The sequence below is a fragment of the Miniopterus natalensis genome, chromosome 9 (assembly GCF_054644295.1).
Source record: "Miniopterus natalensis isolate mMinNat1 chromosome 9, mMinNat1.hap1, whole genome shotgun sequence".
Lineage (NCBI taxonomy): Eukaryota > Metazoa > Chordata > Mammalia > Chiroptera > Miniopteridae > Miniopterus > Miniopterus natalensis.
Genome location: NC_142089.1, coordinates 29,047,116 through 29,065,169, shown reverse-complemented (window position 1 = coordinate 29,065,169; position 18,054 = coordinate 29,047,116). Strand labels below are relative to the sequence as shown.

The window sequence follows — 18,054 nt, the reverse complement described above, 5'->3', positions numbered from 1 at the left end:
TAACCCCGTAACCTAACCTCTGCCTTCACTCAAGGCCGTCTTTTTTTTTAGTATACTCCGGAGAAAGTGAGGAGTTGTTTTAGTTTCCCCTCCCAAGTCAGTCTATCCTTTTTGCTCATTCACATGGCTGCTTCCTTCTTTCTACTTCTTTGAACTGCAATTTGAATTGTGTGTCAGGCAGTGGTCAGTGTCTGGAATGCAGGGACTCTGATTCTTCCTTGACACAGTGCTGCTCCTTGCACACTGGCTTCAGCAGAAGAGGGGTGCAGGACCAGCCACGGCACTTTATTACCAATTCTCTTAATTTCCTGAAACATCACTGACACAGGACTTGCTGTGTGTAATGTTTACTGAAGGTTAGGAGCTAACTGGAAGGAATTAAATATATGGGAGAGCTCTGAACATTGTTAGCTAAATATGATTTATCTCAGTATTTTAGGAGAAGTGGGGGAAAATAATTCTCAAAGTGCATTTTCCAAAGTCTATGTTACTGAGTTGCGACTATAACTCACTGCAGAGGCTTGAACCAGATGTACTAGGCTGAGTCTTGGCACTCCAAGTTCGGGTCCCCTGTGAAGATCTGTGTGCTATCATGAGGTAAACACACACCTCTTATTCTTCTGTTGGTGTTCCTGTCTCATGTCAGTCAGTAACTTACAGTTGGCACATACACACACTACTGAATAACGAACAATAATTGTGAGATAATATAGTCAATACATATGAAGGAAGGGAAACATTTTTTAAAAGAAGTGTTATATGTGAGGATTTCTAAGTTCACTAAGGGGATTGCTTTTCCTCGTTATGCACAGCAGATGTGCATCCTTCAGCTTGCCTACTGCATGCAGGAACCCACTAACTCCTTAGAAATGAGACCTATTACTTTTCAAACAGCATCATCATCTATCCTCATTATTTCCTTTGCTAAATAGAGACTCAGTGGAAACTCTGAAATTATAGTGTTTCTTTATTTTTGGGCCACATTAAATTCCCAGCCTAGTTTTTCTTTCACTTTTGTCTCTCTCTCAAGAGTATTCTTACATAGCTCCTATGGAGGTCAGGAGATAACTAGAGATAACTAGAAAGTTAGGGGAAATTTGTTTCTTAAGTTAGACTGCCAGAGATAGTCTTTTGGACAAGTCACTCATACATTTCAAAGTTTCTTATCCTTTGCTCCTCTAGTTTGCTTACAGGTATGTTTTTTGTTGTTATCATTTACAATGTCTCTTCCAGAGTGTTAAAATATTCATATTACATGTTAAAGTCATGCAGCCTCTTTTGCAGTCTTGTCTACCAATTAAATAAGCAAGTAACATGATGTATCCCTAGGGATTGCTATAATAAGAGAGTTGGTGCTGTTTTATAGATCCTTATTTTTAAAGTTGGAGGAACTAATATTTTCTCGGTCTCTCTGGATTCTATCTTCATACCCAGTACTATTCTACCTTTGTTGCAGTTAGAAATCATGAACATGTTTATCTGGTTTCCTGGAGCCTGATGCTTTATCAGCTTCTTTCTGTGGGCCGTTGCTTCATCAACTGTAATCATATTATATAGTTATGGAAATCTGTCTCAAGAAAGCATAAAGATCGGCTGGAAAGATACAATATATATCTCTAGCACACAGGATATTTGTTTTCATGGATGTCTACATGAAAGAGAATGATTTTACTATTAAGTTTGACTTGTGAGGTCTGTTTTTATAATGTCTCTTCTTGTAATCTTTTTCCATCTCTCCAATTTCCGTTAAAATGAGACCTGCATGAATGTAATCTAGTCAGGAACCTTATTTTGGGTTTGGTACTAGCAGGCAAAAGAAATATTAGTCATCAAAGTCTGACTTCATTAAATGAATGTTAAAAATCAGCATCAAATATACTGTATAAACAGGTCTAGCTTTTGGGTTATTTTTCTTGATGTTTTTAGGAAGTGATAAAAACTTGGAACATCTAGTGCTGTATTCCAGGACTGATGTATAAACCTCCAAAAAATAGTGGCTAACTAGTGCATTTGCAAGAGTCTGTGAAAACTGAACATCCTTTTACCTTTTTCTCTCTGAAAAACTGTATTAAATGTTCTTATGTGGAAATTTACTACTGATGCAGCAGAACACTCATGCTATGTGAAAGCAAATCATCCTGTTTAAATATTCACGATAAAACTTCAGCCAATGAGAGGAAATAAAATGGTATGCCTTGGCTATTTAAGCTCTGTTTTATTTCCTTTATAGTCTTTACATCTCTTTAAATTTATTTTCCCCTTACTGATTATTAAAGTAGTCAATGCTCAATGTAGTAAATTTGGAAAATATAGATAATTATTAGAAGCAGAGGAAAACATATCCACCCACCCACCCACAGTCTCACTACCAAAAGTGCAAGTACTGTTAACCTTTTGGCATATTTACTTCTAGGCTTATTTATTTTCTGTTTCCTTTTTTGAAGCGTAACTTAAGTTATTACCATACATATGCTTTTCATGTCTTGCTTTTAAAGTAACATAACAGTATCACAAAGCAATTTGTATCTTAAAATTTTCATAAACATGGCTGGACAATAGCTGTTTACTACTGGACCATCTTCTTACTCTTGGGCATTAACTGTCGTTATAAAGAACAACGTAGTGGACATCTTTATGCATGAAATGTTGCCATATATTATTTTGCTTCTTTAGGATAAATTCCCATGAGCAGAATTGGTGGCCAAAGGAAACTAATATTTTAAAGGCTCTTGATACATATTGCTAAATTGCTGACAGAAAATTTATGCTGTTTCAGCACTGAATGAGATGCTTTTCTTTGAATTTCTTGCTGTGTTTTATGAACTCAGATGTTCATACATTTAGAACAAATTGGTTCTTTTTTCTCATTTACTTTGAAACTTCACACAAATAAATGGGATATGAAGTAATGTTTCGGGCCTTTAGAAATAAAGGAATTAATTGTATTCAAGCAATAACATGAGACAACAAAAGCAGACGCATTTGTTATTTTCACCTTTTTCTTACTTCATCAAGTCCTTTTATATGGGTGTGCTAACAGACTGTCCTTTGAGGTATGTCGTGGGAGACTTTAAAAAAGAAAAACTTTTTTTTTTTAAACAATGAACTATTTCTTACATTACTGTAAGCAGTAATGTAGCTTAAACACACATGCGTGCACACACACAACAATACACACACTGATTTATATATAATATGTCTGACTAGAACTTTAAAATTCCAAGAGAGGAGTTGGTCATTAGAGAATAGCCTGAATGAAAGAAAATGGAAGGGATTGTAGTCATTGCAATTATTGGTAGTATCAAGGGGTAGAATTGACTATGGGAGCAGCTAGATGAAGTATAATGGAAGATAAGATATTGGAGAAGAGGAGCTCAAAGTGTCCAGAATGTCGGAAAAATGGTCTCTGTAGGTTTTGGAAAAATACCAATGAGGCCTGAACAACAGTCATTGAGAAATGAGGAGGAAAGAGGGGAGTGCAAGATGACATCAATAATGAGAGGTAGTGGAGGGGTAATGTGGTAAAATGCGACTCCAAAGCTGCGTTCGTGGAACTGAAGGCTCAATGTTATGAAGACATGGTTCTCCCAAAAGCAACCTAATTTTAATGCAGTTCTAATAAAAATCCCCCCAAATTCATTTAATAAAACTTGACAAGCTAATTATAATATTCATGTAGGAAAACCAAGGGCCCCAAATAGCCAGGACTGCTTTGAATAATAATAATGAATGGGTATATGTTTATTTTATGGAAATTTGAATTTCAGCTAACAATTTTTATTTATAGAAACAGTGATTAGAATAGTTTGGCATTGGCATAAGAACGGGCAAATAGTCTAAACAAACAGACTGGAACTCAGAAACAAGGCTATTTATATAAGGGATCTTGATGTCTGACAGAGGATACAGTGCAAAATAGTAGCAATTGTAGAGTCTGTTCAGTCAGTTGAGTTGTATGGCAAACAGTATTCCTATCTCATACTATTTCAGAAAACTTTATAGATTGATTAAAGACTTAAATTTGAAAACAAATTAAAAATTTCACTATGGTCTGGTCTGATTTTTATTTTAAATATAGCTTCCTTTTCTTATTTTTGTCTCCCACAATGCAAATATCTTGGGAGTTATGCTAGTGCCTGTCCCATATATAGACTTTTGGCAAACAACTTTTAATTTCAAAAATTAGTATATCAAATACAATTTTATACCAAGATTATGCTTGTCTCATTGATTCTGTTGCTCTACTGAATTATATTATAAGAGCATAGAAGAACTACATTTGGAGTTGATACCCTATTATGTGTCAGTAGAAAGATATGATTAAAATAAAACTTAAAAAATAATTTCTAATTTGTTGTATCTAAAATAAAGTAATTTTGATATTATTCAGGAATAATCTCTTCAACATTTGGAAATATTAAATTTGTGTCATGAAGTGAAAATACTAGTTTATAAATGCACTGGATAAATGGCAACCAAATATGGAAGCACTTTCCCTTTTTACTCCCTCTTTTTCTTTCGAAGGTAAAAAGTTAATCTATAAAATATAATGTTTGATGATCCAAACATGTTTAAAAAACATGTCTGAATAATTAGCTATGTTTTGTTCAGGTTATTTAACTTACTCCTGCATGTCATTGGTATTAACTGATTCATTAAAAAAAACACCCTTTTATTGGTTGATTGAATGTGCTTAATTACAAATTCCACTACAAAAGTGTGGGAGAAAGTGAGAGTAAAGCAGCTGAGCTACTTTCTCTTACTGAATTTATCTGAGCATGTAGTGAATGCTTAGATTGGGAGGTTGCAACATACAAGGGAGAGTGGTATCCAATAGTCCAGAATTTAAGTACAAGCTTAATAACTACTTACTAGTTATTGGCTGTCATCTAGTTATTTAACCTCTCTGAGTCTCCTTTTGCATATTAAATAATATTACTTCAAAGCATTGTTGTTTAAATCATGAAATATTTGTATTTCATTTGAAATTAAATAATGAGCATGTAGTAAAGACCCTGGCATATGGTTTACTTTTAGAAAAATATTTGTTAAATCTAATCAAGAGGTATTTATTAAGAATCTGTTACATGCCAGGCAATGTGCCAGGCACTGAAGATACACAGTGGCAAAAGAAGATTTTCCTGTGCTTCCTGGAGTTTACATTTCAGTGAACGCAGCATAAACTGAATAGTCATGCAAAATATGTAGTTTAGAGATACATTTATATGGAGAGTAAACCTTATCACTAAACTAAATTATTATTTTGGATCCTAAGGTAGTAACCTTCACTATCTAAATCTTACATGTACAGTAAAGCTCAAGTGATTCTCTAACCACCATAGAACATTGTTGCAATGCAATTTATTGGATAAACAAGTAACTGAATGGTTGACTTAAAAATGGGAGTATGGCTAGGGAGAGTAGTTTCATTTATTCAACAAACATTTTGGTGATTCACTGTGAACCCAAGCCTGTGTATAAGGCAGTCCCTTTTTGTACTCATGGAGTATAAACTCTAGCAGTGTGAATGAATCAAGTACAAAAAAACCCCTGTAAACCAATGTATAAAATAATAAGTTTAGTACTAGAGATACAGGTAAGTTATTATGAAAATTTATCACTTCAGTTGGGCTAGAGGGTCAAGGACTAGATAGAGGAAAATGACAAAGAGAAGATGTAGTGCCTGCTCTGGTCCTCAAAGCCAGTCTTAAGTAGGAAAAACTCATCTTAGTCAAATAAGTATTATAATCCTGATATGATAGCCAAAAGCTTCAATTTAATAGTGAAGTAGGTGGTTAAAAAAACCCCACAATCAAATCATAGTCCCAATTTATATAAAGCAAAACATATCCTTGTATTTTTATTAAGATCATAGAGTTGGTTGTAGAGTGGGGTATTCATAGTTCATCATTCATTGTGCTTCAACATCAACATTGTATGATGTACTATAACATGGTTACTTGTTTATGTGGAAAGTTCTCATAAGCTTCACATTGAGGAATTTCATGCTGGATTTTTTTCTTACTCTTTGTGTGTGGTTTTTAACTGCTGAACAATTAAGAAAGACCCAAATTTAGACTGGAAACTTATTGTGACATAAACTTATAAATATTGCTGTTGCAATATAAATAAAACACAGATGTAGAAAGTGAAAAAGATCTTTATGCAAATGAAACTCTGCGTACTAGAAACAGAACATCTTAGGCTGGATGAGTCTTAAAGCTATGGGTTGTTTGGCTGATCTACTGCCAAAGGAATGAGAGATTGATATTTAAATTTTATGCAAAGTTTCATGGGTAGTCTAAGCTTTGCTTTGGCAGAACAAAAGCAGTAAAATCATGAGGAAAAGGCACTGAAACTTTTATAGGTTTTGATTTGCTAAACGTATGGAGAAAGCTTTGGAGTCTAACCAGATGAGCTGTCAGAGTAACTCTTACTATTCTTCCTTGTGAATCTGGAATGGCCCAAATTGCTTGGAACCAGACCTACTTTATAAGTTTTTAATTTTACTTTTGTGGTCACCTTTGGATTTCAGCTAGCTTGCTTATAGCATTCTGTGGAGTGACAAACTAAACGCTGATGTCTCTGATCTTGAACTCTAGTCTTATCCTGATGTCTGCCCCAGCTGCCTGCCCCTAAACTTCCACATCAATACTGAACAAAAGTCTGTACTTTCTCAAAGTCTGTATCCTTTTTTAGTCTCTTCTTAGTTTGTTGTACCAGTATTTCATTACCCAAACTAGAAATTTGCAGTTTGTTCTTGATGATTCATTTATTATTTTTGCTATCCTCGTATATTTGAAAGATCATTTTCTTTTTTTTTTTCTTTTCAATATATCTTTATTGATTTCAGAGAGAGGAAAGGAGAGGTAGAGAGAGAGATAGAAACATCACTGATGAGAGAGTCATTGATAGAGCCCGCACCCCGGGCATGTGCCCTGACCGGGAATCCAACCCCGATCACCTGGATCCCAGCTCGACGCTCAACCGCTGAGCCACGCCCGGCTGGGCTGAAAGATTATTTTCTAATTCTCAATCTGCCTGGCTAACAAATCCTTTAAGATACAGATAAAAATCTCTTCTCTTCTGAGAAGCTTCCCCTCACTTCCAGACTGTGCTCCTAATAGCTTTTATTGCTAATGCTAACACAGCATGGTTACCACGTAAAGTAATTGATAGTTTGTATGCCACTTCCCCTCATGGAATTTTAGCTATTTTATTATTACTATTATTATTTATTGCTATTTTTATCTTAGTTTCTTCAATACTTGATAAGATGTCTGCCTTTAAAAAATGTATATGTTGATAAAAATGAATGTGTTTAGCTATTGCTATAGTGACACCCTGGTACTGACTTCTTTCTAACATTAAGACTCAGTTCTTTTTGGGGTAATCATATTTCTTTCCCAAGCTGAAAAATCCCTAAGTTTGGAGAAGAAACCTGTAGGCTGAGTGAGCTTCAAACAGGATAAACCCAAGTAAAACTATGGCAAACCACATGATAGTTAAACTCTGAAAATGAAAAAAAAGAAAAAAATCTACAAAGGAGCCAGAAAAAAAAGCATTACCTATAGGGAAAAACAATTTGGATGATAGAAGGTTTATTGTCAGAAACCGTGGAAAGCAGAAGGAATTGCTTCAGCATTCAAGTGCTGGTAGAAAAGAACTGTCAACCCAGAATCCTATATTCAGTGAAATGTCCTTCATGAGTGAAGTGAAAAATTGAGGGATTGCATTTGGTGTCAGATTTAGAAAATAATCAGCAATACCTGTGTTAGGGAGTTTACTGCCTATGTTTTCTTCTAGGAGTTTTATGGTTTCAGATGTCACATTCAAGTCTTTAATCCATTTTGAGGTAATTTTCATATATGGTGTAAGATAGTGGTCCAGTTTCATTCTTTTGCATATGACTGTCCAGTTTTCCCTACATCATTTGTTGAAGAGACTGTCCTTTCCACATTGTATATTCTTGGCTCCCTCATCATAAATTGATTGATTATATTTGTATGGGTTTATTTCTGGGCTTTCTAATCTGCTCCATGATCCATTTGTTTGTTTTTATACTAATACCACACTGTTTTGATTACTATAGCTTTGTAATGTAGTTTAAAATCAGTGCGTGTGATGCCTCTAGCTTTGCTCTTCTCTCTCAAGATTATTTTGACTATTCAGGGTCTTTTTTAGTTCTGTACAAATTTTAGGACTGTTTGTTCTATTTCTGTGAAAAATGTCATTAGAATTTTGATAGGAATTGCAGTAAATCTGGCATGTTGCTTTGAGTAGTATGGACATTTTAACAATATTATTTTTTCCAATCCATGAGCATGGAATATCTTTTCATTTATAAGTGTCTTCAATTTCTTTCATTAATGTCATTTAGTTTTCAATATACAGGTCTTTTGTTTGAAGTAAATGTGGACTCATGGGCTGAGCTTACCACTATTTTCTGAAATTGTTAAAATTTAAGTTAAAAAATTTTTTTTAAAAAGACTATGCCACGTGGCTCATGGAAGATGCCAACAATGTGGTCTCTTTTCAAGTGCAGTTAATTCAGCTGGGGCCCAGCTCCACACTCTTCTAGGTAGGAGTGGCCTGCATTCCAGGTAGGAGTGTCCTGTTCCTCTGGTGGAAAACAGAATGAAAATCAATAGATCTTATGGTTGATAGGGACTTCCATCCTCCATACCTCAGGCCTGAAACTTAAAATCTCGGAGACATTTAAAAGACTTTTAGTTGTCAATAATTTTAAATTCCAGTTTCAACAGTGTCTGTTGCTTAAGAAAAGCTCATACCCAGGTGTTCTAATTTCTTGTCTTGGTGTAGCTGTCACTCAAATGTCAAAAGCTCATTATAAACGTCATAAACAAAATCAATGTTGAGTAAGGAAGATCATGATATTAACTACATGTGCTGTATTTTTTTATGACTTGACATTATGTTTGGTTCCTGCCTGATATATTTTCAGTGTAAAAGTTGTGATTAATCAAATCTTGCCGTGATACCTCACTATCTCTCAAAGAGTGTAATCGTACCATTTAATGGTGATTTAGTTCTTTTTTTGAAAAATAGTAGTCTGCAGATATAGGGGGATAGTTAGACTATTACCAAGTATTGAGCTTTCTCCTTCTGCCTCATCAGCCTGAAGAGATACATCTTCAGGCTGATATAAATTTGTTTTCCTGTACTCTCCCCTTTCCTATCTATCATTGTGATTTATTTTTTAAAATACGTTTTCATTGATTTTTTAGAGAGAGAGGAAGGGAGAGGAAGGATAGAGAGCTAGAAACATCAATAGAGAGAAACGTCATCCATCGGCTGCCTCCTGCACAGCCTGACTGGGGATCGAGCCAGCAACCCAGACATGTGCCCTGACTGGGAATCATATTGTGACCGACTGCTTGGTTCCTGGGTTGACACACAACCACTGTGCCACAAACGGCTGGGCTATCATTGTGATTTCTGAAGCACACAGATTCACAAAGATGCTATGTATAGCTCAAAGAACACTATTATTAAGAACATTCAAATGAAAAAAAAAAAAAAGCTCATTTCTTTCCAATGAATGTTAATATAGAAACACAATACTGTGCTTTACATTTTTGGGTTATGAGCCAATTGCCATGTGGATTAGCCCACACATTGGCATTTGGACTTCTTTTCGTCACATGAAGTGAAAACTTTTTTCAACACACACTTGATCACACCACGTACCAGCTTCTAACCAGCCCTCAGGATAAAGCCCAAGTCCCTCAAAATAACATGCTGGATCCTTCATGAGTTAGCCATTCTGTACCTTTCTATCCTCAGTTGTCCTTGCTCCACTAGGTGTTAATCATACTGTAACAGCTTTATTTTTTTGACTGTACCAGGCTTTCAATTCTGCCATTCCTTTTGCTCATACAGCCCCTCTGTGTGTATCAGAGTATTCCATCTTCATTTTCTCTTCATCTTCCAGCTACGTGTCTGTCCTCTCAGCACACTCTGTTGTAAAGATCATTGTGCATCTGTCTGTTCCGTTAGCATGAGAGCTACTTGAGAGCAAAGACAGTATATTATTTAATATTTGTATCTCCATTGCCTTAATCATAGTTTTCTAGTGCAAATGAGGGAACTTAGCCCAGCATTGCTTGATAAAAAGAGGATGGATGATGGAACAGCACAGATCATCCCAATAAAGCCCTGAGTTTTGACACAATTATAATTTCCTAAAGCCCCAATTTTTCTATATCTGAAGAAAGAAAACCCAGCTCTGTTTAACAAAATAAACTCTGCCTTCCTCCTCCCCTTCTATTGATAATTGTGCTTCTTTCTAATCAGCACAGGAGTGGGACTTTAGTTAAGAGCATCCTGTTTTCACAGCAGAGCCATTTCAGTGTTCTGTCCCTCATTACAGGAAACTGTTGACAATTGCCGATTCGATTATAGACAGTGGCTTTCTTTTTAAGGGAAACATTAAGCAGTTACTGGTAGATTTCTGACACACCATTACAAAATGCTTCCTGTTAGCAGGTAGTGGAAAGAGAAATGGATGTGAACCTATTAGTATCAGAATTACATGTCAAAAAGCTAGAGCAGAGTTCAATTTATTCCTGCAGTAATAAGCAAGCCAGAGATTGACTTGACAATTATTTCTACTTCAACTATTTGTTTTTTTCTGAGATGAACATTCCAACATAAAATCAACTTGTATGGATACCTTTTAGTAAATAACAGCCTGTGTGAATTAAGATTATCCCATAGAAGTTAAAATTAATCCATTTCTTAGGTGGGAATGAATGTTTTATAGTTCTTTCTGATAAAGAAAGAATATATAGTTAACATATTTTTGATGAAATAATAAAATGCTGGATGAAGAGTTAAAGGATATAAATTCTAATCTTGTTTTTCTGTGTACTAATTATCTGACTTTGAACAAATTAGAACTACTTGAGGCTTTAATTTACTCAGTTGATGATAGTAACCACTACCATTTATTGAATATATAAAACGGGCTTTGATCTACAATTAGCTTATTATAAATATGTCATTGTATTGTCACAATACACTAATCACTAACTTTGTTCCCATTTAACAGATATGGAAACTGATGTTTAGTAAGTTGAAGTAAATTGCTCAAGGCGACATAGAGTGTAAAAAGCAGAGCAGAACAAAATCCCCTATCTTTTGGTCTTCCATGTCTTTGTTCCTTTTTTCTTCACTCCTCTCCTTTTATTTAATCTCACTGCTATCTTGCAGAGGGACAAATGAACTAATGGGTTTGAAAGAGCTTTTATGCATACAAATTGAAGGCATTGTTACTTTGACATATAGTTCAACTTTGTATTACTAAGTTGGAATGGAGTTGTTTTCTGTTACTGTTGAGTAGAGACACTACAAAACTTTTTGAAGGCTTTCACAGATTTAAAAGTTAAGTTTTAACTTTTCCTGAATGGTAATTTTTCCCTGCTAAGCCTATAATATTATATTCCATACAATTATTTCCTTATAATATTTGTACTTATCTTTTTTCCCTATATCTATTTTCATATATTTTAAGGATAAACCTGCATATGCTAAGGAGAATAAAACGCTTCCTTAGTAATACTGAATATATAGTTTGTAAAGTGCTTTTGCTTGCATTATATTACTCATTTTTCAGAAATAGTTTCTTGTTTTGATAGTTATGAAATATCTTTTTTCTATCTTACCGCTAAAGCAACTGAAGTGTAGAGAGGCTTGCCTAAGTTCACAGAGCATGCTAGTGGCAGAGGGCAAGAACCCAGGGCTTATTATTCCCAGCATGGGGTGCTTTCTGCTACATCAAAACTGAGTTTTCGAGGCAGCTGTAATATAGTGGTTACTCCTACAGGCTCTTGAGTTTAACCTTCTGAGTTCAGATTTTGACTCATTTGTATATCTCTGGACAAATTAAATAATTGACCCAATAATTGGGACAATTAAATACCAAACCTCCTGGTAACTCGTTACTCATTTATAAAATGAGTGTGTAGGGTTGCTGTGAGTTTTGAATTAGATAATACATGTGAAAGATTAGCATAGTGACTAATACATAGTAAGCACTCAATACACTTTAGCTATTTTTTTACTCAAAAAATAGTATTTAGTATTTTCTCATAAAAATAGGTTTAGTATTATAAGTTGTAGTCACATAAATAACTATATAGACCATTTTTGTAAGTTATTTAAAGTAAACTTTCAATTCATTAATTCAGTTAACATCTCTGGAATGCTTCTGATGTGCTATATATTTTCTAGGCGTGAAACATACAGGGGTGTATATAATAAAGTCTGTGCTCTCAAGGAGCTAATTTTTTTAAGAAAAAAAAATTAAGACACAAATGAATGAAAAGGCAAATATTATTGACTTCTACAGACACCTGACTTTAGAAAAGTCTGCTTGCTGTATGTGTTGATTTAATTTGCTTCTAAACTTTGAGTTTTTATTTAATTTGCTTCTAAACATTGGGTTTTTATCGTCATTATTAAAATTATTTTACTTAAAGAATTGTACATTTATGGGAGACTACCATTTTAGAAATTCTATAATAAAAATGAGAGATGCAAATGAAATTCATGGTTTGGTAGACTGAGATCTATTTAACATGGAAATAGATTTCCTTGCTCTCTTTGCAAGGAAAAATACAGAATAGAAAATCTTTTTGATTGCAATACATATATTATTGATTAAAATGATATCTGTAAATTTATTAAGTGCTAACCATGTGCCAAGCATTATGCTAGGTGCCTTATAGATATTATAAATTCTCACAAACACTATAAGTACTATTATTCCTATGTAATAGCTAAAGCAACTGAGGCTCAAAGAGGTGACATACCTTTGTGGAATTGGGCTTCAAGCCCAGTGCTCTCTGTCTCCAAATTCTGTCTTAGAATTGGAAAAAATTTGGACGATTTGAATCTCATTTTTAAGCTTGAGTTTTACTTTATTGTATTCAATTCTATTAGGTTTTTTCTCATTATCTACTATAGGTTTTTGCTTTGTGGTAACCATGATGCTTACATATAACAACCTTTATTTGTATCATTTTATTTTAAGTTGATAACATCTTAAGTTTAAATACATTCTAAAGCTCCACATTTTTACTCTCCCTACCCATGTTTTGTTTTTGATGTCACATTTTACATACTTTTATGTTGTGTATTCCTTAACTAATTATTATAGCTATTATTATTTTTACTAATTTTATCTTTTAACTTTTATGTTAACTTTATAAGTTATTAGACCACTATCTTTACTATGTATTTGCCTTTATAGTGAGATTGATACTTTCATGTTTTCTTGTTACTAATTAGCACCCTTTATTTTTAGCTTAAAGAAGTTCCTTTAACATTTCTTGTAAGGCTGCTACATAAAAAAGGACATTGTAGTAAGCAGGATAGGAGGTACAGCAACAAGAACTTCATCCTAAACTAAGCAGCACTCTCTCAAGTGAAGCAACTCCCTGAGGCAGAAAGATGTGAAGATCTTACACCCTCTCTGCTGAGGTGTGAGAGCTCCCGCTTACCTTAAAGAGACTATTCAGCTCTTTCAACTGCCCTGAGTTTCTTCTACAGAGGGAACTTGGAGCTGGTGCTGTTTTCTCAGAACATGTTTATTGCAGTTGTATCTATTTCATTGTTTTTAAGTTTCTATCACCTTGGCAACAGTGTTCTATTATAAGAATAACACCTGAATCTTAACAAAAGTTACCTTGAAGTGAGTTATCTAATGAGTAAAGCTTCATTCTGCTGTTTTGCTAAAAATATAGCTTGCTGGGCGTTTAAACAAATGAGTATCTTTATGTGTGCTTCTGTGAGACATTGCGAAGATTAAGCTCGACAGGGTGGTTATTTCAGTGGCAATAGCCCCATTGATGTTGCTGGAGAAACAATATTGGCTTGTCTTCTTTTCTTCTCCCACTTTTCCTCATGGACTCCATTCTGCAATTATGTGAAACTGACATGTTTTCATGGCGTATTTCATGCATACATGTACTTCCACAACTTTGCTCATATTTGAACCTGCTGCCTGAAATGCTTTCCCAATTCTTTTCAAGTTGCCTTCATTCTGTATAGTCTTCAAAGCTGAATTCAAATGCTATTTGTGAAAACTTTCTTGATCTCCCCCTGCAGAACTGCCACACCTCTAAGCCCATTTCTGTGTTTTAGCATTTACCTTGTTGCTTTATTCATCTGCCCTTCTATTTTGCTACTCTGTAAAGGCAGAGGCTCTCTTATGTTTGTATCTACAGTATTTACTCCAGTGCCTGGCATTTGGTAGGTTTGCAGTAATGTCTATTGTATAAATGAATAAATAGAACTTCCTGCAGCAAGAACCAGGCTTCCTGGGTTTGGATCCCAGCTCTATCACTTGTTAGCTCTATGGCCTTGGGCAAATCTACAAACTCTCTATGTTCCTCATTTCTAAAATAAGATAATAAAATAACTCCCCTATTAGATTGTTGTGAAGATTTAATATATGTGATGTATGTAGAATAGTGCCGCTTACACAATTAATGTTTGCTATCATTATTATTATTTTTATTGTTGTGACATCGGTTAATAAAATTATATAGGTTTCAGGTATATAGTTCTACAATACATCATCTGTATATTGTATTGTGTATTTACAACCCTAGGTCAAGTCTCCCTCCATCACCATTTATCCCCCTTTTACCTTCTCCCTCCCCCCCACCCTTTCTTCCCTCTAGCAATCACCATATCTCCATTTTATTCACCAATTTGGCTCTTGAAGAAACCAGATGGATCTCTGCAGATGAATGTAGATTGCTAAAACTTCAATCTGATAGTTGCTGCAACTGCAAGTGCGTAGTATGCAGTCATTACTTTGGCAAATATATTCTTTTGTATTTCAGTTACAAAAGAGGATCGTAAACAGTTGGCTTTTGCATGGAATGAAAATCAAATTTACTTTCAGTTTTGCCCAACAGCTATGTTAACTCTTTAGTCATTCTCTATTATAATCCTAAGGGACCTTGACTACCTGGAACAGAACATAACATTAATCCATTACATCAATGACATCATGCTGATTGTTCAGGCTGATTGGACAGGATGAATAAGAGTTGAGCCAACTAACTCTTGCTCTTCCTGGGGGCCTTGATAGGACACATATACACATGAGGGGGTGGAAGATAACCTTATGAAAATTCAGAGACCTTCCACTTCAGTGTAGTTTTTAGAAGTCCAATGGTCAGGTACATGCCAGGACATTTCATCCAAAGTAAAGACAGATAGTTGCATCTTTCATTTTCTATCACATAAAAGGAAGCACTCCACTTGGTGGGCCTCTTTGGGTCTGGAGGCAACACATTCCATACCTAAAATAACAGCACTGGTGCTTATACTGGTTTACACATAAGATTGCCAACTTTATTAGTGGAACTTAAGCAGGTCCAGCCTGTAGTACAAGTCTTGTGCCTCTTGAGTTATATAATTGGCAGACTGTTTGGTGTTAGAGGTGTCACTGTTGGAAAAAGATGTAATGTGGAGATCTAATATGGCGAGCCCCACTGGGAGAATCATCACCTAGATGAGAGAAATTCTGGATCAAGGTTGTACCATCCACAGTAGAGAATTATGTGCCTTTTGAGAAACAGCTCCTGGCATGTTCCTGGCCTCTGATGGAGATGGAATGCTTTGCAATGAGGGACCAAGTTATCAAGCATCTGGAATTCTCAGTTGGACCCACCAAGTTGTAAAGTTGGACAGGATAGTTACACTAGCCTGAATTTTGCCTCATGGAGTTTGCACTTTAGTGTGGGGAGAAGATAGTGTACAAGTAAATAAATTAAACATATCAGATGGTAAAAAGTGCTATGGAGAAAAAAAATCAGAGATGAGGATTAGAGGGTACAGTTAGGGAAGGGTTACATTTTTTAAGTAGAGTATTCATAAAAGATGGAATTTGAGCAAAAATCTGAAGGGTGTGAATTAGTTACATGTATATCGAGAGGATGGGAATATGAAACAGAAGGCACCTTTCGTAAAGGCAAGACTGACATTTTTTAGGAAAGCAAATATGTCATTATGACTGAAGCAGAGTAAGTGAAGGGAAGAAGAATGGGAAATGAATTCAGAGAGGTACTGGGATCAAGATCATGTTAGGTCTTTTGGGCCAATATATGGACTTATAATGGGTGAGATCGGAAAAAATATTTTAGGTTCATGATTATTGTAGTGGTACAATCCAATTTGTATGAATTGGCCTCTATGTAGAGAACAGACTTTAGGGGAGGAAGTGCGGAAGCAGAGAAAACAGTTAAGAGGTAATTGAAGTAATCCTGATGAGATTATGGTAGTTTAGATCAGGGTACTTCCGAGAGAGGTGATGAGCACGGATGGGTTCTGGGAATATTTAGGACCATAAGCAATAGGTTTGCTGATAGATTGGTTTTGGGATGTGAGACAATGAGGAGTCGAGGATGCCTTCAAAGTTTTTTTTTATTTGAAGTTGATATAATAAGATGGAAAAGACTCTGGGAAGAACAAGTTGAAGAGGAAAGATCAGGAGCCTGGTTTTGGACATGTTTAGTTTTAGGTACTTATTAGATACCCAAGTAGAGATGTTGAATATGCAATTGAATAAATGAGTCAAGTTCAAGGAAAGGTCTGAGTTCTGTTATAAACTTGAGAGAGTATTTAAAGCCATGAGACTGAGGATATTACCACTGGAATGAGTGTGATTTGAAAACGGGAATGGTTCAGAGACTAAACCTGGGGAAGAAGATATTTAGAAATCAAGTAGATGAAGAGAATCCTACAAAAGAGGAGTAGCCAGCCAGTGAGGTCAGAGGAAAACTAAATCAGCATGGTGGGATCAAACCAAATGAAGACAAGGTTTTAAGGTGAGCAGAGTGATCTGCTGTGCCAAATGCCACTGTGAAGTCCAGTAAATTGAGGAATGAGAATTGATTGTAAGATTTGGCAATGTGGAAAATACTGAGGATCTTGAGAAAAATAGTTTCAATGGAACAATGAATGGGGTCAAAACCTGACGAGTGCCAGAGAGTTGGTGTGAAGAAAGAGCAAGATCGACGGTAGTGAAGTAAGATATCAAGGGGTATGTAAACCAGTATTAAGGGTTTACTTTTGGAGAGATAATAGGCTGTTTAAATGATGGGGAATAGGCTGAAGTCATTGCACTGAGTGTCCAACTGAACAGTGGGAGCTTTTCTTTTCACACTAATGAAGATCCATTGAAGATTTGAGATCTGGAAAATGTTGTGATAAAAACTGCTGTATTTCTTCGTATCCACCTAAAGCTTTGCACATAGGCAGCACTAAACAGGATTTATTGATTTAAATGGTTTTGGTCTAAATAATTTAAATAACTTACAAAAGGATCCTAGATTGTCCCAGAGAGAAGCCAGATGATCTAAGTGCCCTTTCCTTTCAAAGTGTGTTTATCTGTTGTGTGCATTTGCTATGCCTGACTCTGTTCTTTCCATTTCTTTCTAAGTGTATTTGCTTTGATGCTTTATGAAATTCAACATAAATCTCTACTAGAATATTATTTGGCAGATTTCTCTAACATCAGGTCATAACTACAAGCTGTCAGGGCATATCTGGCAGCTGTCTCATCTCTTCATGTCTTATATAATCCTTTAAAATCAGATACCGCACCATCCAATAATTCAGAGCATTTTATGGGGTTTATGAATTGAGACCATCGCCAACATTTTGGAATATATGGATCTATGGATTTAAGAATTTTTCCCCCAGATGTCATAGCATATAGACAAGTTCCATAACCTTATCATCAGCTGTCGAGAGATTTATATTGCCTCTTTTCCCTTCTCCTTTGAAAGACAGAAGTGCAGCCAAACTTCCTTACAGGCATCCGATGAGAAAAAGATTTTTAAGGGAAGCAGGATAATATAGTGGAAAGAGCAATGGATTAGGAGGCATGCGGACTCTAACTCCAGCTCTGCCACTGTGCTACCGATGTTTTGGGTGGCTTCTCCCAAGGTACTTACCTTTTCTAGGTTTCAGTTTTCTTACATGAAAAACAAGTAAGATTAAATAATATAA

At 35.3% G+C, this 18,054-nt stretch overlaps 1 protein-coding gene across 1 annotated transcript in view; it reads left to right on the top strand.

Moving 5' to 3' along the window:
- AGBL4 (AGBL carboxypeptidase 4) overlaps positions 1 to 18,054 on the top strand; it is a 692,884-nt gene that overhangs the window by 48,485 nt on the left and 626,345 nt on the right. The gene's annotated exons all lie outside the window — the stretch shown is intronic.